Below are 18650 nucleotides of genomic sequence, written 5' to 3' on the forward strand. Positions count from 1 at the left end.
GCCAGCCCAGGTCCATATCCTTCGCTTGATGTCAACTAGGTTATCTGCAACGCCTGTTGTTCCTTGACCCATTCCACCGCCCTAAGATCTCTTAGTGTCACTCCTATCATTTCATATTCCATATGTTGGCAAGGGATGGGTTAGTGAGCAGGATCACAGAAGGGTACTCTGCACACAAACCCGCAATGCGGAAAATAACGCTTTGAATGCGGCCTATGTAATATAGCAATATTATTTCATCGAAGTCATAGGAGAACCAAGTTCACAAATGCTTACGCATGTGCAATTCACGAGTGCATGCAGCATCGTGAGCTGCCCTAATCGCACCGAAAGAGAATAAGACAAAATGTAGTGATCAGAACAGAATTTACCATGCAAGGATTAGCCACACTTATGTACTCACTAGCTTTGCGCTACGCGAAAATACTTGCACACACATTGTATACCTTTTAGTGAGAGAACTTGACAATTGGTGCCATTCGAAAAGGCCACCGCTTTTATGTTTGGTGCTCGAATAAACCCTATCGGAAAAACTACCATGGTGGATACTGGAAAAGGTGGTGGATATAGTGGAAATAATGCTGGGTATGCTGGAAATCATGGTGTTTTAGTGGACAGTGGTGGGTGGCATGGTGTACGTTAGCTGGGTAAGGTGGAAAGGATGGTGGACGATGGTGGAGAGTAGCAGCAAAATACTGGGTAGGGGTAGGAGACAGCGCCCACTATGGCGCGAATGGTGGAAAGCAGCGAGGGAACGGTGGGTGAGGAAAATGATGGTGTACCATGCTGCACCATGCTGGAGAAGCTGCGCCAAACACCATCATAATACTCGAAAGCAGTGGCAACTACGATGAGTATAATGTGAAATATCATTGCAGTGCAAATGAACGGCATTTTGAGCTTGTTGGTAATGCCTAATGGAGCAATGTAAAACTCAATAGACAGGATCGAACTTGTTTTGTATTTGTAATACACCCCTTGTGAGCATGCCTTTTCTTTATTTCTTATTGACTGACATGAAATAAATCTATATTTTTGTCGTGAGTGGTCGAGCCCCTTGAGCTTTCGTTTTCAATGGTACATTTGTTTGCAGTACCTATTGATAGCGAAAAAATGCTCAGGAGTGTATTGCCTGAATATTAGTAAATTTTAATACGATTTTCTTGACTGAGAATATTGATTCGAGCGCGAAGAAAAAGCAAAATTAGTGATCACTGGATAGCAGTTAATTTTTGGACTTCCGTGGGATGTAACTGCCCGAGACCACGCCTGTTGCGCTTTAACATTCGCGCTGAATTTGCTGCTCGCTCACATTTATGATAAGGCTGGAAATAAACATCAACATCATGTGCGCTACGGATGTAAACGTTGAGAAAAATGTCCGTGAAATGCGTGCTGCAACCGAATCACCTCGCGTAAATAGATTGACAATGTACTGTATTGCAAAAACTACTTGCGGCTTGAGCAGAGAACCTCATTTAGACGGGGGCAAGGTGCAAAGCACAGCCGTATACTTGGATATTGGCGCATGTAAAGAGCCCCAAGTGGTCGAAATTTCCAGTGCCCCCACACTTCGGCATCTCTCAAAATCATATCGTGCTTTTGGGACGTTGTCAAACCCCAGCAGTTATTATTATCTGAGCCGAGCAGCTGCTTCCCAGCTCCCTCCTCCTCGCTGCGCTGGTAGCGCCTCACAACCTAGCCTCCGAGATTAAAGTGTACTGCCCGTCTCTGAGGCCGTGTTCGCCATAAGCGCTGTCTCAATGGCGGCGGTGACGTCACGTCCGACAGCGTCGGAAGTGAAATTCGTTTTGGCCGTGGCCACTGGCGTCGCCGCTGTCGTCCTCCCAGATTTTTCTTTCCTGACATGGCGGCGCGGTGCTTACAACGTGGTAATGGCGTGGTGATTGTATTTGTGCTGATGCGGTTGATTTTCGTGCGTGCCCGTGCTTTGTGTTTTATGTTGCGGTCATTGACTTAGGCGGAACATCTTGAATCAGTGTGATGCGCGGTACACGGCACACTAAGCGAGATGCAGGCGCCAGCTTCTCAAGTACGATTCCTTTGTTGGTGATCATCATCGATGAAGAGTGCCGGAATAGTTTCTCGCAACGCGCGCTGTGGCATGGAGAATCGACGTGACAGTTCGTGCACATATGAACTCACCATATTGCCTCTAGACCGACGGATGCCTGCAAACTGGGTGGTCAGCCAACGCCGACTCGTTACATCACCTGAAGACCGGCGGACGTCGCAACGTGTACGCTGCCAGCATGCTCTCTTGCGAAAGGTAGGGCTGTGAGTGCTACTCTGTGCACGTTATGCATTATTATTGCTCTATGCGTATTGCCAAGGGATATTGAATACGGTGGTGCTGAATGTCTTTGCAGTTGTGTTGAAGCTGTTCCCGCCCGACGTTTGTGAACAGCTTAATCGATACTGTTACAAAGTGCTTGGATATGTGAGACGGGCGCACTACACGCCGTAAAACTGAAAGCATAGATCAAATTTTCGACAGAAAGGCTCTCGTCTTACACAGGTATTTAACAATCGTCACTGCACTTGTAATAACCAAACTAAAAAAGTTATTGCTACTGCCATCGGGTTTTGCTGTGACTGGGAATCTGTGAGGCGCGATAAGTTTTATTCGGTGATGCAATAAAACACACTGATTATGCTAGCACCCTTGTCTACTCATAAGTTTTTACGTCGGAAATAACGGGAATTTGTTCAGAATCCGCCCCTGAAGGACGATATAATGTGGTAGGTAGGCTTCTGGGGAAGGCGGAATGGGGTGGGGGTTCGGCACTGCAGCGCTAGCGTCAACTGGCCGGCTGTGTATCCCCGTTGGCTGGGCGCCGGCATCGTCCAATGTGGATTTCTTTTGCCGCTGCAACGTTTGAAAGTTTAGGCTGTGGTTTCGGTGTGTTTTTTTTTCTCTTGCTCAACGCGGGCTAGCGAATCGCGCGTTCATTTTGCGAGGGGTAGGTTAATTGCCGCGAGAACTGACCCACTTGTGGTTTTAATAAGATTTATTTCAAGGGCTACCATCACGTGAACGCTGCCGACCTGTTGCGAGGGCAAGTAATTGTCCCCGCACGGAATGCTGGCACTATTTCGCTTGCGGCAACTCGCGAAAAAATAACATAACAGCCGGTAGTACCTCACGAGTTGTAGTGATTTGTAGTGCAATTTTACTGTATTAATTCAAAAGTCACTTAGTCTTAAGTTCAGCAGACACGTATAAACTGCGCGAAGACGAGCGAAGCGCAGAGAACACACACACCGTGCGCTTCGTGTGTGTCTGTTTATTTCTGTCTTCTAACGTGTTGTCTTCGCCCATTTTAAAGGTGTGTGCTGTACCTATGAACCAACTAGCCCAACAATATATCATACTTGCAACAAGGACTCAAGATAGTATCTATTTAATTGATTGAAAGGAGCAGTGTAAGACACATCAATATATTGATTTCTAAACAAATCATTTATATTTTTAATGGTGCTTTTTAAATATTTTTCAGGTTGCTTGGAGAAATGCATCTCTTTGTAGCCGCTTCAATTATAGCCACCGAGGAACTACCGTGATGTCGTGGTGAGGGTTTTCTACGAGGGTTTTCTGCAGAAGCTGCTCGTCGAGGCAAAGGAGTAAGCATAACGCCAAGCAATGTAGAAAAGAGAATAAACTTATTCACTGAGCCAGTCTGCTTTTTGCTTAGTGCAAACATATGGTATTATTGTGCCTGTTTTGCCTGATAACACATTTGGAACCAAAGCTGAGAGTTACCAGTTGGTTTTCTGTGGTTAACCTGTATGCCTTGTGTAACGGGCAAATATGTTTTGAAATATAACTGAAATAGCATTGAAAGGGAAATAGTTCATTGACAAATATACCCGCCATCTCCGTACCTGCCACGTACCTTCTACACAGCAATTTCTGCCCACCTAAATTACTTTCCACTATCCACCCACCTTGTCCACCATCCACCACCGTCCACTATCCACCCACCACCGTCCACCATCCACCACCGTCCACTATCCACCCACCATCCACCACCGTCCACCATCCACCCACTACATTAATCCACTATAATGGTGGATGGCGGTTTCCACCATGTCCACCATTTGACTATTGAATAGGGTAAACCGTGAATTTTCTGTGTAACGCCCCATAAATCATCATAAAAAGATTGAGAAGCACTGTGTGTATATTACAAACTGAAACTTATATTTTTCTTAATTAGATGATGCTTGGCTTGCGTTGTCCATTCATTATCACGGCTTTATGGTCCGTGAAATGAACGGATAGCGGTTCCTGTACAGGTTGCAATTGGAAATTTAAAAATACCATGTCTATACGCGTCCCTCGGATGGTCGTTGGTTTCATATTATCAAAGGACGTGCACGTGAAAGCATATTTGTATTAACCACTCATTGTTCTTTTCGGTAATATCGACATTGAGGTCACCAACTAACACAAATGGTTTATTCTTGTTCTTGTTATAATTACACGATGCTGTGTCAATGAATGTCTTGATATTCCCACTCGACAAATTGGGGGCAAGGTACATGGTCATGATGATGCATCCATCGAAATTGATGGCAGCTTATTCACGTAAGAGAACGGCAATCTTTTGCCAAGATGTTCGACCACTGCAAAGTTAACGGCTATCTCGTGGGTGGGTCTCTGTAGCCTTGTCTTCCAGCGAAAGAAAAAGCGCGCCAAGAGGGAGCCTCATGGCGCGTTACTTCTGAAATGTTGTCTTCGGGCGTCGTTGAAAACACGAGGCGTAGTGAAGAAGAAAGAACGCCACACAGGCGAACACGCAACGAGAGACAAGCTCGTCAACGTCGTCTTCTTCTTCTACTGCATACCAGAACGCGCGCTTCTCACGAACTAGAGGTGGCTACTACAAAGAAACGAACAAATGGAGGATGTACAGACCCACGGCGTAAGGAGCTTCGCCCCTAAAACAAATGGGACGGAGATGGTCTTGTGTGTCGGCCGTGCCCCTAGCGAACGGTCTCAAACCCCGTATACGCCATGCGCCTCCCTCACCCCCCCCCCCCAAAAAAAAATCTACCAGCGTTGTTGCTGCTGTACACCTGTCCGGATATGCGGTATTGTGCAAACAAGCCAAAAGTCCACACCGGTATCTGCGCCGTCGTGCGAAGGCTTCTTATTGACGTTATTGTGATTATATGGCAACCCGCTAGCCCGTCGGCAAGTTAAGCAGCGACTGCCATCAATTGCAAAAATGACAAGCAAGAAGTGCTATGAGCGAAGTGTATAAAGAGTTGTCCTGTAAAGAAGCTAGAACAAGTCCCAATAAGTTGTTTTAGAGGGCACCCAATGTACTTCGAGCGAGAAGGGTAAACTTTTGAGGTACTAACAGACATTTCATTCATGTGAAACAAAATAGGTCACAGTTAAGAAATTTTCAGCAAGACATTATCGTGTATAGGCGTTTGCGGCTACATTATATGGGTCTATAATAGCAAATTTGAGAATGTATCGAAGTATCATAAGATACAATTGCCAAGTATCGTATCGGACATAATTATTGTGGCAGTATCTTGTATCTGTATCTCCAATACTTCTTGACTGAGTATCGTGTATCGTATCGTGATACAATTTCAAAGTATCTTTGCCCAGCCCTGGATGCTTCCAACCATTTCGGCTGCCAAAGAGACTAATGAACGCGTTCTTTCCCTCTGTCCTCCCTACTGCGCGTATAAGCTACCGCAAGCAGGATTGTTGGCCCACCTTGACGACCGCACACCTGTCGCAACAGACAGTATTGCAATGGCGACCAACACTGTCGTCGCACCGGAAATATGTTCAGCTTTTTTGAGTGGCCGAGCGGACAGACTGTAGTGGTTCCACTCCTCAGGCTTCACGTCTGTTTCGTTTTTGTTTCTATTCGCGCGCCTGCCCTTCTCTCTGCTCTTCCTGTTATATTTCTCTTTTTACCCCACATAGCTTAGGGTAGCAAACCGGGTGCCTCCCTTCTTGCTGACCTCACAGTCTTCCCTCAGTCATACCTCTCTCTTTTTCTGTACATATTTTACACGGCAGGCAAAGAGCGACGTCGAGGAGGATGACTTCATTTGGCACTGGCGCACTCTCGGCCATCTTGTCCACACTCGGACATTGTGTATATACATTGTAAAAATTACACCAATATATCTCCCGCTAAAGGGGACCATGAGGGGATCCGAAGCAGCGTTTCGGCATGTCGAGCCCGCGTTTCATCCGTAGCAGTTTCCCGCCGACGTTGCCGTTTGCGCTGGGCTTGCCTAGCCCAGAGATCGGGGCCCGCTTGCCGACGTTTATGTTGCGCTTCGGCGCGTCGACCCTTCCGCTCCTCCACCCTGCTCCGCGATCTCGGCAGGCGTTAAGGTATTACTGCAACTGGCGCCGACGTTGACGTTGGAACTCATGACACCGGCGCAGTGACTGAGCGTGTGTGCGACCTAACGCGAGACTTTTATCTAAACGAGAAGGGGGAGTGGGAGTGAAGAGGGGTAGATGAGGAATGAAGAGGAGGTGTGCGGAGACGGTTTGCGCATGCTCAGTAAGGGTGCCCACACCGCACACCACCACCGGATTGAACTCCGCCATAAGATCCTTCACAACTAATACACTTCGCGTCTGTGTATGATTTCGCGCAACAACGTCTATCGTCTTCAACGATTAGACGAATACCGCATTTTTTCACTTAAATTACTCAATGTATGAATGAAAAAGTATATAGTGATGGTATGCGTTTAACGTTGAGGCAGTAACGCGTTTATTAGAAGATTGCAGCAGATGAAGCGATCAGCGGTCCAAGCCGAGCAAGCGCGAGCACCAACAACAACCGTCTTCGTCTTCTTCTTTCGCTGGCGTTCTTGTCTGCGCCCTACCATGTTACGTACGTCCACGGTCGCTGAGTAGCTCGCGAGGTGCGCCGTGGCGAAGAACGAGTTTTTGAAGAATGAATAAGCCGACTTCACGTGATGTGGCCTCTGGCAGCGCTGCAGTTTCAGCATAGCGTGTCAGGTGATCAATAGCGACAATCACCGAGCGGTTCCCGTCAGGTGTGTAGGGAAGGGGGCCATACAGGTCTATGCCGATGCGATCAAAGGGCCGGGAGGGACAAGGCAACGGCTGTAGTGGTCCAGTGACTGTGTGCGCTGGGCTCTTCCGGCGTTGACACTTGGAGCACGAGCGTACGTACTGTCGGACAAAGCGGTACAATAGCATTTTCTTCAGTCACCCTAATACATGGATTACGACGTTATCCCGCCTCCTGCTTCCGTTTGAAAGTCATCAACCAATAACGTTAGGCAGCCTTGCAGAGCCACTAGTTTTGCACTATTCGCAATGTGCGCTATCCTGCTTTGCTTTCCTGCAATCTTTACATTTCAATCTCCACTACCATCACACCCTGTGAAACACTACTTCTTTAGCAGTGATGTATGCCTTTAACGTTTTTTTTCTTTTACCACTGTTCTTTTGTTGTTCTTTTTTATGTTTTATGTGGTCTTCATTTTTCTCCTTTAAACGGCTGCGATGTCCCAAGCATTCCTGTGTTTTAAATACGACTTTTTCTCTTGTTACTTTCGTGCTGTGTTAATAATGGCGCACAATATTTTTCTAAAACAGTAAAAAGTCGAAGCGAATATGCACATGCCAGCAGCCCTTCTCACGTGGTTTTCCTCATTCCTCCTAGTATGATTCTGACATGTAGGTCTCTCTCGATGAAAACAACGAGGCTCAAGATCCTTACCAACCTATAATGGAGTCTTGTTTCAGAAATTCTTGAAGTTCATTCAAACACCCCAACAGACTGTGCGGACACAAATCACCCAGTCAGACTCATTTTCAAGTACACTACGCTTTCTTTTCATTAGGATGTTAGGCACTTTAATTTTATCAAATATAGCTCGCAACTTCTGTTACTTAAATGATATATAGATGTTTGAGTATCGCCATGATGATTGCTAAGAAAAAATACCGTGTTCATTAGGCCCTTAAAAAGTAAATATCTGGGGCAGGATAATATATTCGCCTTTCCCACACACTTGAGAAACAAAATATTTCACTGCGCACACGTACGCCTCATTATATAAGGGCATACACTTTCCACGTGTAATAAATGTGAGGCACCTCTTTCCAAAGATGTAACCTTTAAATACTCAGTCGGATGACGTGGTCATCTGTTTGTTTAAATCGAATGAATGTCCTATGCTCGTATTTCCTACCTTCTTGCGTTTACATTTTCGTTATATGAGAAGTGCAGCTTTACTCTCTGTAATTAAGAGCTCATTTATTGCGATGGGAAGGAACAATCAGGCGAAGCTTGCTTTAAGCCGCGCGAGGCTTGAAACAGCAAAACTGGACGATTACGAAGAATAATCTGATTGCTTCTAGGTTGCTCTTAGGCGTTAGCTAGATGATGGTTGTTGTTTTTATGTTGCTTCTAGGTTGTTGCTAGGCTTTAGCAAGGTGCTGCTAGGCTGTTTCTACGTTGATTCTCAGCGCAGAGAGGTTCGAGTTAAGCAAGTGACGGTCACAGACACGACACCGATGCCCAAACCTCAGAGACAGAACATCGCGCCGAAACCAACCGTTCATACCTATCACAGATCTACTGGAACGTCGTCGGCCATCCATTGCGTCGGGGTCTTCTCGCGGCCCTGTTGAGTTTGCCGTTCCTTAGTATTCCCTCCTCGTACGTACTCGGGGTCTGCGGCTCGCCGCCATCGCTTTGCAGCCATTTGTTGAGCTAACTGTTGCCTTCCTCTTTAGTGTACCAGTGGTGACTAGTTGGATTTACATAATTTCTGTGGCGCATACCCGTTTTTGAAGATGATAGTGTCTTTCGTACGGGGTGAACAAGGAACGATTTGCTTGACACCTTCGCTGTTAAATGTTCTGCAGAATGCTACCCTCTCTAAATCTTGAAGGCGAAGCCCAGTTGCATAGTTGGATATGCATTAGGTTTTATTCGGGAACCAAATTTTTTCCCAGGCATAACGAACCGGAGTGCAAGAGAGACGCATTAGTGGCCTTGACGTACCCAGTCGATTGTAATGTTCCTCTCCTAAATATTTATGCGCCTCACGGGGTTGCACCAACTCCGGAATCGGCCCAGCTTTGACCAAGCGACGATGTCGTGTGATGCCATCATCAAGTGACGTCATGCGAAGACTCGATCACGTTCTACGCTCTGTGAGGACATCACGAAGCCCTGTGGTGACGTTACAACACGACATCACCAGGGACGTAGGCCACGTGGGATTTTGTACCACTTCATTTTCCTGCCGTGTTTCTCTCAAGTGGCTGAGCAACATGAAACTTAAGCCTTTCGCCTTAATCATTCGTCACGTATTTCATCCAATATATAGAAAAACAAAGTAATTTAGTCAGGAGAGGGCGAGAGTGTGTTCCACGACGTTACTTTAAAAAACAGATTTCTGATCATTCCAACATAGAAATCGGTATAACACTGAAACGTGTCGGTATACCTGAAAACATGTCTGTATAACTGAAACGTGTCGTTACAGGAGTAGTTGATTGTTTATGGTGCATCACAAACGCATGATCCATTTCCTCGGGGTCTCAGTAAAATTACAATGATTTATAGCGTAGTGGGTTCCTCGCAAGTGCACTTGTATTGGTTGCCAAGGAAGCCCATTAGCGCATGATCCATATCCTCGGGGTCTCAGTAAAATTACAATGATTTAGAGCATAGTGGGTTCATCGCAAGTGCACTTGTATTGGTTGCCAAGGAAGCCCGTAAGCGCATGATCCATTTCCCCGGGGTCTCAGTAAATTTACAATGATTTAGAGCGTAGTGGGTTCCTCGCAAGTGCACTTGTATTGGTTGCCAAGGAAGCCCATAAGAGCATAATCCATTTCCTCGGGGTCTCAGTAAAGTTCTTCGCCCCCCCCCCCTCGCGCTCCCACGTCAATTTATGTTATACAGCATGACGGGAGAGGGAAATAGCGACCGGGCGTCACCCAATGCAAATTACATAACTGGTGAGCCGTTTAAAGATTCGAACCCATTACAAAGGGATGAGCCATAATTCTTCATCGTCATCAGTCGTAGCCTCAACAAACTGCACATAATGTCTTACAGACGTGCAGCTGGTGCCTCGCTTCTCCGCAGAATGACGAATAATGGCTTAGTAGGTGCTTCCCAACTTCACAAAAATTGTTATTTATGGCGTAGTGGGTACCTTTCTAGTGTACTTGTATGTAGCCCCAAGAGAGCTTACAACAGGCTCTAGAAACGCCGCTCTTCCAGCTTTCGCTGTGACTGTGCTGCGGTTTCAGCGCAGGCCTGGCGTTTTTTTTTTGCTTGTTTGGTAGACATAGTACCGCCTGATGTGTTCGCACCCAGGTTGACGCCTGGTGCTTCATCTCCGTCCCGAGGACCAACGCCCACGATCATGATTTAACCATTGCGGAAGCTGAAGTTGTTAACGCATACCTGGGCACCGAATATGGTGAATCCCGCGCAGAGATGGCATCAACAAGCACATAGTAATCACTTATGCTCGATATGCGCACCTTCAAGGCTTCGTGAATCGCGAAGGGAAACGCGACGCGCGTCGTGTCTTCCCTCTAGCCTAGCTGTTAATTGTCACAGGGCGAGCGGGAAATGCGCTGCAAAAGCCAGGCGAGCGTCCTTGGGATATTTTTCAATATAAATGGGTGTTATGGGCGAGGCTTGGGCTAAAGCCGCCGCGTAGCGGTGTGTTAAACCGTTGATGAAATCACACTTCTATTGGAAATGCGTCGTAGCAATGGCTCGTTGGCTGAACTGGTTGCGCAGGCTACGCATTATTTATCTCTACCGCATCCAGGTTGGGACTCGACCCCACGAACCAAGAGCATTGCGAGACGAAAGTGTGAAAGCGAAAAATCGCGTTCGTGTAGCATCCTTTATGCGTGTACGGTAGCGCTGTGGGCTAGATGCCCGCCAGCCATCGTCGCAGACCGAGAGGCCGTGTGTTCGACCTTGTTGAACAAAACTTCTTTCTATAGTTTTTTTCTTCGTCATCTGATGGCGTTCATTTTGCTGACGTGAGTGAAAAAAATGTCACTTCGCACAATGAGTCAATTATTTGGCACAATGACCCAAATTGTGCTTTTGCTGTACAATAAAGGCGATCCAGGGTACTATTTTCTAGCTCATTCCATTTTTGTTTTGTTATGTGGTAATATATATACGACTATGGTACAGTTACTGCACATCTATTTAGAACAAAGTCCGAGCCAATCTCGTTATACTATATGCACTATATTTGGAAAGAGCGGTTACCTGTTCTTGTGTACATACGGCGAAAAATGAACTTTATTGTTCTCCACAATTAGATAGCACTGGTTCCACACATAATCGGTACCACCTTCAATTGGCACTCAATTACATTTGCATGGGTTCCACAGTGAAATCACACTAAAAATTTCACATCATCACAATCAATATTTTGGCACACACACCACAAACCTTGGGGGTGGGTTTTATGTAGTCTGTAGTCCTTGTACTGGGGAACATGCAAGCACAACCCTGTTATTGGTGATTTTTACAAAGGCCCAAGACCACCGCTTGAGGAATTCCTCCTCACCCAACGGAAACAATTCCGTTTCCAAATGATCTAATACAATTTTGTACATGCGCATTAACATCGGCCACTGGTTTCTACGGACCTTTGCTTGAATTACTGCTAGACCTCCCTTTTCCCGCAATGAAAACATTCCGGCAGGCAGCACTAGACGTGCCAGTGCTCCGTTAAGGCACCTATCCCTTTTGATAAACCTTTCTATACCTAACGGGTGATACGCCTGGTCCACGCGGGACCAGAAGGTTTTGGCCGCTAGGCAGGTTAGCAACGTGTGTTTGCTTTCCTCGTGCTTTTTGCAGTGCACGCACTGCTCAGAACGGATGTAGTGGCATTTATACATCCGGTCCGCCGCAGGCAAGATCGACCACCTGAAGTGCCAAACCACGTCCTGAATGCTGCCTGGCAGCCAAATGGGGGTCAGCAAGACCCAAAGAAACCCAGGGTTTTTTACCTCGCAGCCTGAATTTACCAGCAGTTCCTGTGCTAACTCTGTATTTCGGGACTCCAGAAGGGGGGTATCTAAGTTCATCGCGGCGATCCGCTTATATATACCAATCACATGCCTGTAGAAGTGCGTCGGATTTATCGCCTCCGGCCCCGGGGGCTGCGTCTGCAAAAACAGGCGACTTGTTTTTATTAGCACCAGTATGCCCTACGGCATGCGAATGCCATAGCACCAAATTGGAATGTAACGCGAAGAACAGAAACCAGCTCGAAAATTCCAGCCCGTCGCTCAAGCGCAAAGGACGCACGAAAAGAACACACACAGGACGAGCGCGAACTATCATGCGTCACAGCTCGACACTTGAAGCACACTGATCAAACATAAAGCAGGACGCACGATACGAACGACCAGGTACTCACAGGACGAGCACGAACTAACTGTCACAGTTGTTACTCATTTCTGTTTGAACAGGGCGCTCCTTTCGCAAACGCGACCGCTGCAGCGAGCGAAGTGACCTTCGTACGCTCTGTAACTTCAGCGCGGACATCATGGGGAAAGCACATGACAGACAACCCCCCGCTCCAACCCCTCCCCCTCTCGCCCTTTTTTCCTTGGATAAGCGCACGAATGCGACCACGGCCTGTAGGGCGAAGAGAAACGGCGTTCGCAGGAGTGGGGCGAGCTGGTTGATGCATTTAAGTGCGCCCGTTGCGCTCCTAGCGGCATCTCGCTGGTAATGAAGAAACGACTATAAGCACCTGCCGTCTCCAAGTACTGCGGTAAAGAGTGTGTATATAAAGCTCACCGTTAGCCACCTAGACGATCTGCGCTTTGTGGCGTAGTGGTTAGAGCCACGCGCTGCGGATCGAGAAGTCGCTGGTTCGATTCCGCCCTTCGGAAGCTTTTTTCGGAATTATTTTTTCTTTGGGACTTTCATATATATATATATATATATATATATATATATATATATATATATACGCAACATGACGGCGGCGACGGCGCCGGCAAAAACCAGCCGAGACTGTCCATATAATTGCTATCGCAATAAATGAAAGAGTTGAGTCTCATGGATAAAAGCCAGGAGCGGTCAATGCAAAGGACTGTGTGCACAGAGCGTTAAGTCAGGTAGTCGACCGGGGTGGTAGTCCATGACTCGTATTCTCGCGGACAACTTTTCTTGGCAATGAAGCGAAAGCTACAGAGCCACAATGCACGTATCCTACCGCTAATGGATGTAGTCCCACAATTCCGTCCGTATTTTCTGCGTGGGATATATAAAATACTCCTTCATTTTCTACATGTAGCTTTTTGAGACGGAACGCAGCGCTCACAAGCGAGATATATATATTTCTTTTACTTTATACGTTGTCACTTTTCGTTCTTGCGTGCGTGAAAAAGTCGCGCCATTTAGCCGTACCTTAGACGCTAAGCAGCGTTTGCGTCGAAATGCAACGCTAGCCACCACTTTCCACAGCGTTACGAGACGCGCGCCAAGCCGGACTACTTCGCGTAGCAGTACATGTGCAGATGCTCCGCCCCTGTAGCTTTCCCTTCACTGCCAAGAAAAGTTGTCCGCGAGCATAGGTAGCGAGTCTCAGCCTGGCCGCCAGTTTCCTGGCGGGGTGCTCTTCACGTAGCTGTAAAACCCTCAGGGTCGTTCGCACATGGCCAAAGCACACCGCCAATGGAGCCGAGGGTATACATGCTCACCTACCTTAAGTTATGCTGAAAAGCCTACGCGCTTGATCTGGTTTTATTACGGAGTTATACTCCCTATTTAAGTAGTCTGGCTTAAAACCGATACAATTAAAAATGCCGATAAAAAGAAAGAAAGGTTCTATTATATTGTTTAAGCAAACGAGTGCAACATAATGAAAATGCCTGGAAGCGTGGCGCTTAAATGTCTGCTTAGAATTCCTCCGCAATCAAGCGGCACGTTCAACCAAGAAAAGCAATTAGAGCAATGAATGAATGAATGAATAAATAAATAACATTGATCATCTGTACAGGGGCGCTGACCGCACTGTATCTTGCGTGCTTTCAAAATGTGCTGCGTCGTCTTGCGGTCGCATGGGCATGTATGGTAAGTATTGCGCTGTCTCTATATATTAATTCTCGCAAGCTGGTTGCAGCACTGTGTAGGCTGCGGGGCCGCTTAGGCAATACGTATTAGAACAGCCTTCACAATATGCTCCGCCTCCCCATAGGTTCTGCGCTCACGCGTTGGGCGAGAAGCGCGAGCCCATGGCAGCAACCAACGTTCTAGGCGTTGGGAAGCAACGGCAGCGCAGAGAAAGAACAATGAGGAGGCACCCGTCGAAGGTGGGTAATTATGCCTCGATTGTTTAAAATCGTCATCCTGCGATGTGGTCAATGAGTTCTAAACCGAACATTGTGTCTGCTTTATATTTGCGTCCTCACGCTTGGAGACAATCTATTCGTGACAAGTTGGACTGTTCCCAAGATTCAGTCGCAACTTCTCGTAGAGGCTCAGCAGGCGTGGCTCAGCGAACAATTTATCTCACTAATAAGGGCTAAACATACCTGATACTTTGATTTCAGCGTGAGATCTCACAAAGCGATAGTCGATTGCACCATTTGTGGGCAAGTCGCAAGGGCGAGTTCTGATAGAAATGGGTGATCGCGCCTGCATAGGCACTGGCGTGTTGTTTCGCTACCATAGTTACGGTGGTTGCCGATACAATATTTTACGGCATGTGACTAAATGCGAATTTTGATTAGCTTATCACGTGTACCTGTGACGTAGCATGCCGAACAAACGCAGTTGAATTAAATTTGTGAATTGTATTGATTTGCAAACAGATTTGTGTCGAGAAACCTGAACAATTTTTAAGAGGAATGCCTTCGGTGGCTCATCAAACGCGAAATTCAATCGTTGGCGTCCCGCGGCGTCGTGGACGAGTGAAAATTATTATGTGGTGACGTCACATATCGCAAAAATTTGTGGCGTCAATATGACGTCACTGTGACCTCATAAGGTCAGATCGTAGCTTGGTCAAACGTGGTCAGATCACTGAGGCAATGCGAAACAAGCTGACGTGCCTCCGATCTTGGAGGCCGTGCAAAACCACGTTAGGTGCAGAAAGCTTTCGAAGGGTGGTTGTGCAGGATCAATACATCAGGTGAGAAGAAAAAGATGATGGCTTTTGCCTTCGAGTCGTTTGACGTGAATGTGTAAGGAGCTCCGAGAGTTTTCATAATTGCATTTACAAATAGAACCATGTTTTCCTGCTCAATCATGGAGCTTACTTATACCTCGCAGATTCCACCCAGCGGCGTAGAGCTTATGCCAGTTCGTTGCTTTGCTCCGGCGTGAACGACTGCAGATGGCGACGGTATTGCTCTCGCTCATGATCTTCGGCCTCACTCTTGGCTTTTTTGCACATTCACACCGTCACACAACACTGGCGTAGTGAATACCAACATTTTCAAGACAGAACACGAAAGGTAGAAATGCTGTTTAAATGCAATGTTATTCTTAGCAAAGCGAAACCACTTCTAAAACCATCCATCTCTCCATAGTTTGATCTATCTACTTATAGTCGCATACAACTCAAGAATTGCGGAGAGGCACACCTAGACGACCGAAGCGCCGAAGCCGATCGCCTCCGCGACTAAGGAAATATCGTCGCTCATGAACTCGGCAATCTCCGAAGGCGGAGTCAGCGTTCATCCGGCTCATGACGTCAATCTGGAGCGCGCGTCTGTTGGTGCAGGCTTGTGTGCATCCGCCTTTGAGGAGGAAATGCCGCAGACATTTTAAGTTGTATTTGAATCTATCTATCTATCTATCTATCTATCTATCTATCTATCTATCTATCTATCTATCTATCTATCTATCTATCTATCTATCTATCTATCTATCTATCTATCTATCTATCTATCTTGCAGCCTACGTCTTGCAGCTGTAGAGTCGTCTCCTTGACTTCGGTTATACCAAAACAGGCACAGGACGACTTCAGTTATGACGAACACGCTTCGCAAGTCAGGACGTGAAAAACTTGCCTTCCCTGTCGCGTACGACCAGCGCCCTCTAGAATATATTCAGGCCTGCTCACTACTCTGGGCATGGCCACTGACGTCAGTCATTTTTGACCCTCGTCTCCTGCCGAGAAAACGTGCGCATGCATGCCCACGCCGTTCGAGAGAGCAGGATTGCTAAGCCTGACGAAGTCTGTCGTGGCATACTCGTGTTTCTTTTGGCGCCTGCATGAAGACCATGGTCTGCATTTGTGAAGTGCTACGTGGTGATGTGATGCGCTTCATTCACCTAATGTTCCCCTTGTGTACCTGCAAGGTCTCCCAATGGAGCAGTGCTGTGGGCCCAAGTGTCGCCGATATTGACAATGCACCGAATGTTCCAGTGTTTTCATTTCCCCGGGGTGACCAAAAAGAGAAATGAGAACATGCCGTTCATCAGAATGACATCGATATGCACACTCTCCGCGATTCGAAGGCATGTGTACGTCTATACTTCTTGCTTTTCAGATATCTTTAAGGCACCACCTCTAACACGTTCGGTTCTTTCGATAAAATAATAGAGTTTGAGAATTGGGGCCCCAAGGAGCTTGGGTCCCAAGAAGCTTGCGAGCAGCCAGCGCGCATGCGCAGAACCCAAGCCACTCTTGGGCTCTTGCGCTCGCGTTGAGCCGAGACGCAAAAACTGCAAACTAGTGTGGGGTCCCAAGGCGTCTTGTGTCACCAGCGAGAAGACACAGACGCAGTGCGGGACACGGCACAGTATGGCCCGCGTGTCGCATGATTTTAAATTTCGTCACTCGTGGCGCTCCGTGCGCTTGACCCAACGTAGCCTGCGTTGGCCCAATTCTGAAACTCTGCTGATCATCGGAACACAAGAGCAGGCTGCCCAACGCAACTTGGGGGCCCAGCGTCTTCGGTCCCCAATTCTCGAACTCTCTAATGTCGTGTGCGCTTTTGACTTGTTAGCGTAAGCCTTGACATTAGGCACATTTAGCTGAGCGTCGCTGACGCTCACCCCCGCGATGATGTAGCCTCCACAGACAGTGCATAGATATCGCGTTTTTGACGAGCGCGTCTTGCTGAGACGCGGTGATCTTGGCTGCTAAACGACGGGGAAGCGAAGTAGACGCACCGTCATGCTCCAATCAAGCGACTTCACAAGCGCAGCGATAGATGCGTTTTACGTTCCGCTGCTCGCACCCCGAACTTATCAAAATGAAGCAATAAACGGGTGTGGCAGTATATTCTCAGGGCAGGCGTTGTTTCCGTCACGGTCGGTAAACATTTCACTATTTGCGCATAGCACCGCGGTCTTCTTGTAACACCTCCGGTTATTGACTGAGGAAAGCTAAGGAGTGCCGGTGCATGGCGTGGTGCATCTATTTTGCACATATTATTTCTTACCGGTGTTCCGACCACTTTTTGCGGTACTGTAATTATGCGCCAGTTTCGCCAGCACCTTCACCTAATTTGTTTCCTTGAAACGTGTACTGCGACAGTCAGCAGAATTGGGATGCCTGCAGATACCTCCTTGCAGATAGCTCATCGATTTTGTTGTTTTGTAACTGAGCAAATAATGAGAATGTGGAGCGGATAGCCTGTGATAAACCGCTTTCTTAAATGGTTTTCAGGTGTGTGAGCTCTATTTCAAGCTGGAACACTTAAGTACACCGATCCAAGAACCGGCAGGACAGTAGTAGTAGCGGCAGGCAGGTGTACACCGATCCAAAAACCGGCAGGACAGTAGTAGCTCCCATGGGGGCTACTCGGCCAACGGCTTACTCTGGACGCAGTGCCGACAATTTTCCCCAATTTACCAAATGAAGAGGAACTCTTTCTGCGCATCATATGGACAGTGTGACGCGCGCGCGCGCGCGCGCGTGTGTGTGTGTGTGTGTAAATAAAGAATGAAGTATGAATCAAAGTTACCGTATTTATTTCGTGTCTTTTTGGGGCCATCAATCTTTGCATTTATAAACCGGTCACGCGTTCGATATCGCACAATCATCTCTTATTTTTAAGTGGAATAATAAATCGCTTAACGACCAATGATCAAAGCCAATTATTCTAAAGCGTAACACATTCCTTAAACCAGCGCCAATCCCGACGCAAAAGGCAAAATAAAGCTGTTACCCATGTAAAACTCTCCGCGGGCGCTTTATCTTTTCGTAGGATACCCCGGCAGCACAGAACGTTGGGCCGATGTCGGCGATAGACTGGCAGTTCCTAGCCCAAGAACGGCCCATTATTGACAATGTGCCGCTAATATTGGCTGTGCCAGCCTAAAGGAAAGCCGATGGTGGACCAGCATTGACAACATGCCGCCAATAATGGCTGTGCCAGTCTAACAGAATGGTTCAATAAGGTTGAGAGCTGGGCTAGTTGGTGACTGATCATTATGCCTATATGGTTAGGTAGCGCACTTTCGACGGGGACAAAAGAAACAGAAAGGACACGACACTCGCTACACCCGTCCTTTCTGTTTCTTTTGTCCCCGTCGAAAGTGCGCTACCTAACCATATAGGCATAACAGAATGGTGACGTTGGGCCAGCATTCAGGACGTGCCGCCGATAGCGGCTG

This window comes from Rhipicephalus sanguineus, chromosome 9 (assembly GCF_013339695.2).
Source record: "Rhipicephalus sanguineus isolate Rsan-2018 chromosome 9, BIME_Rsan_1.4, whole genome shotgun sequence".
NCBI classification, from domain to species: Eukaryota; Metazoa; Arthropoda; class Arachnida; order Ixodida; family Ixodidae; genus Rhipicephalus; species Rhipicephalus sanguineus.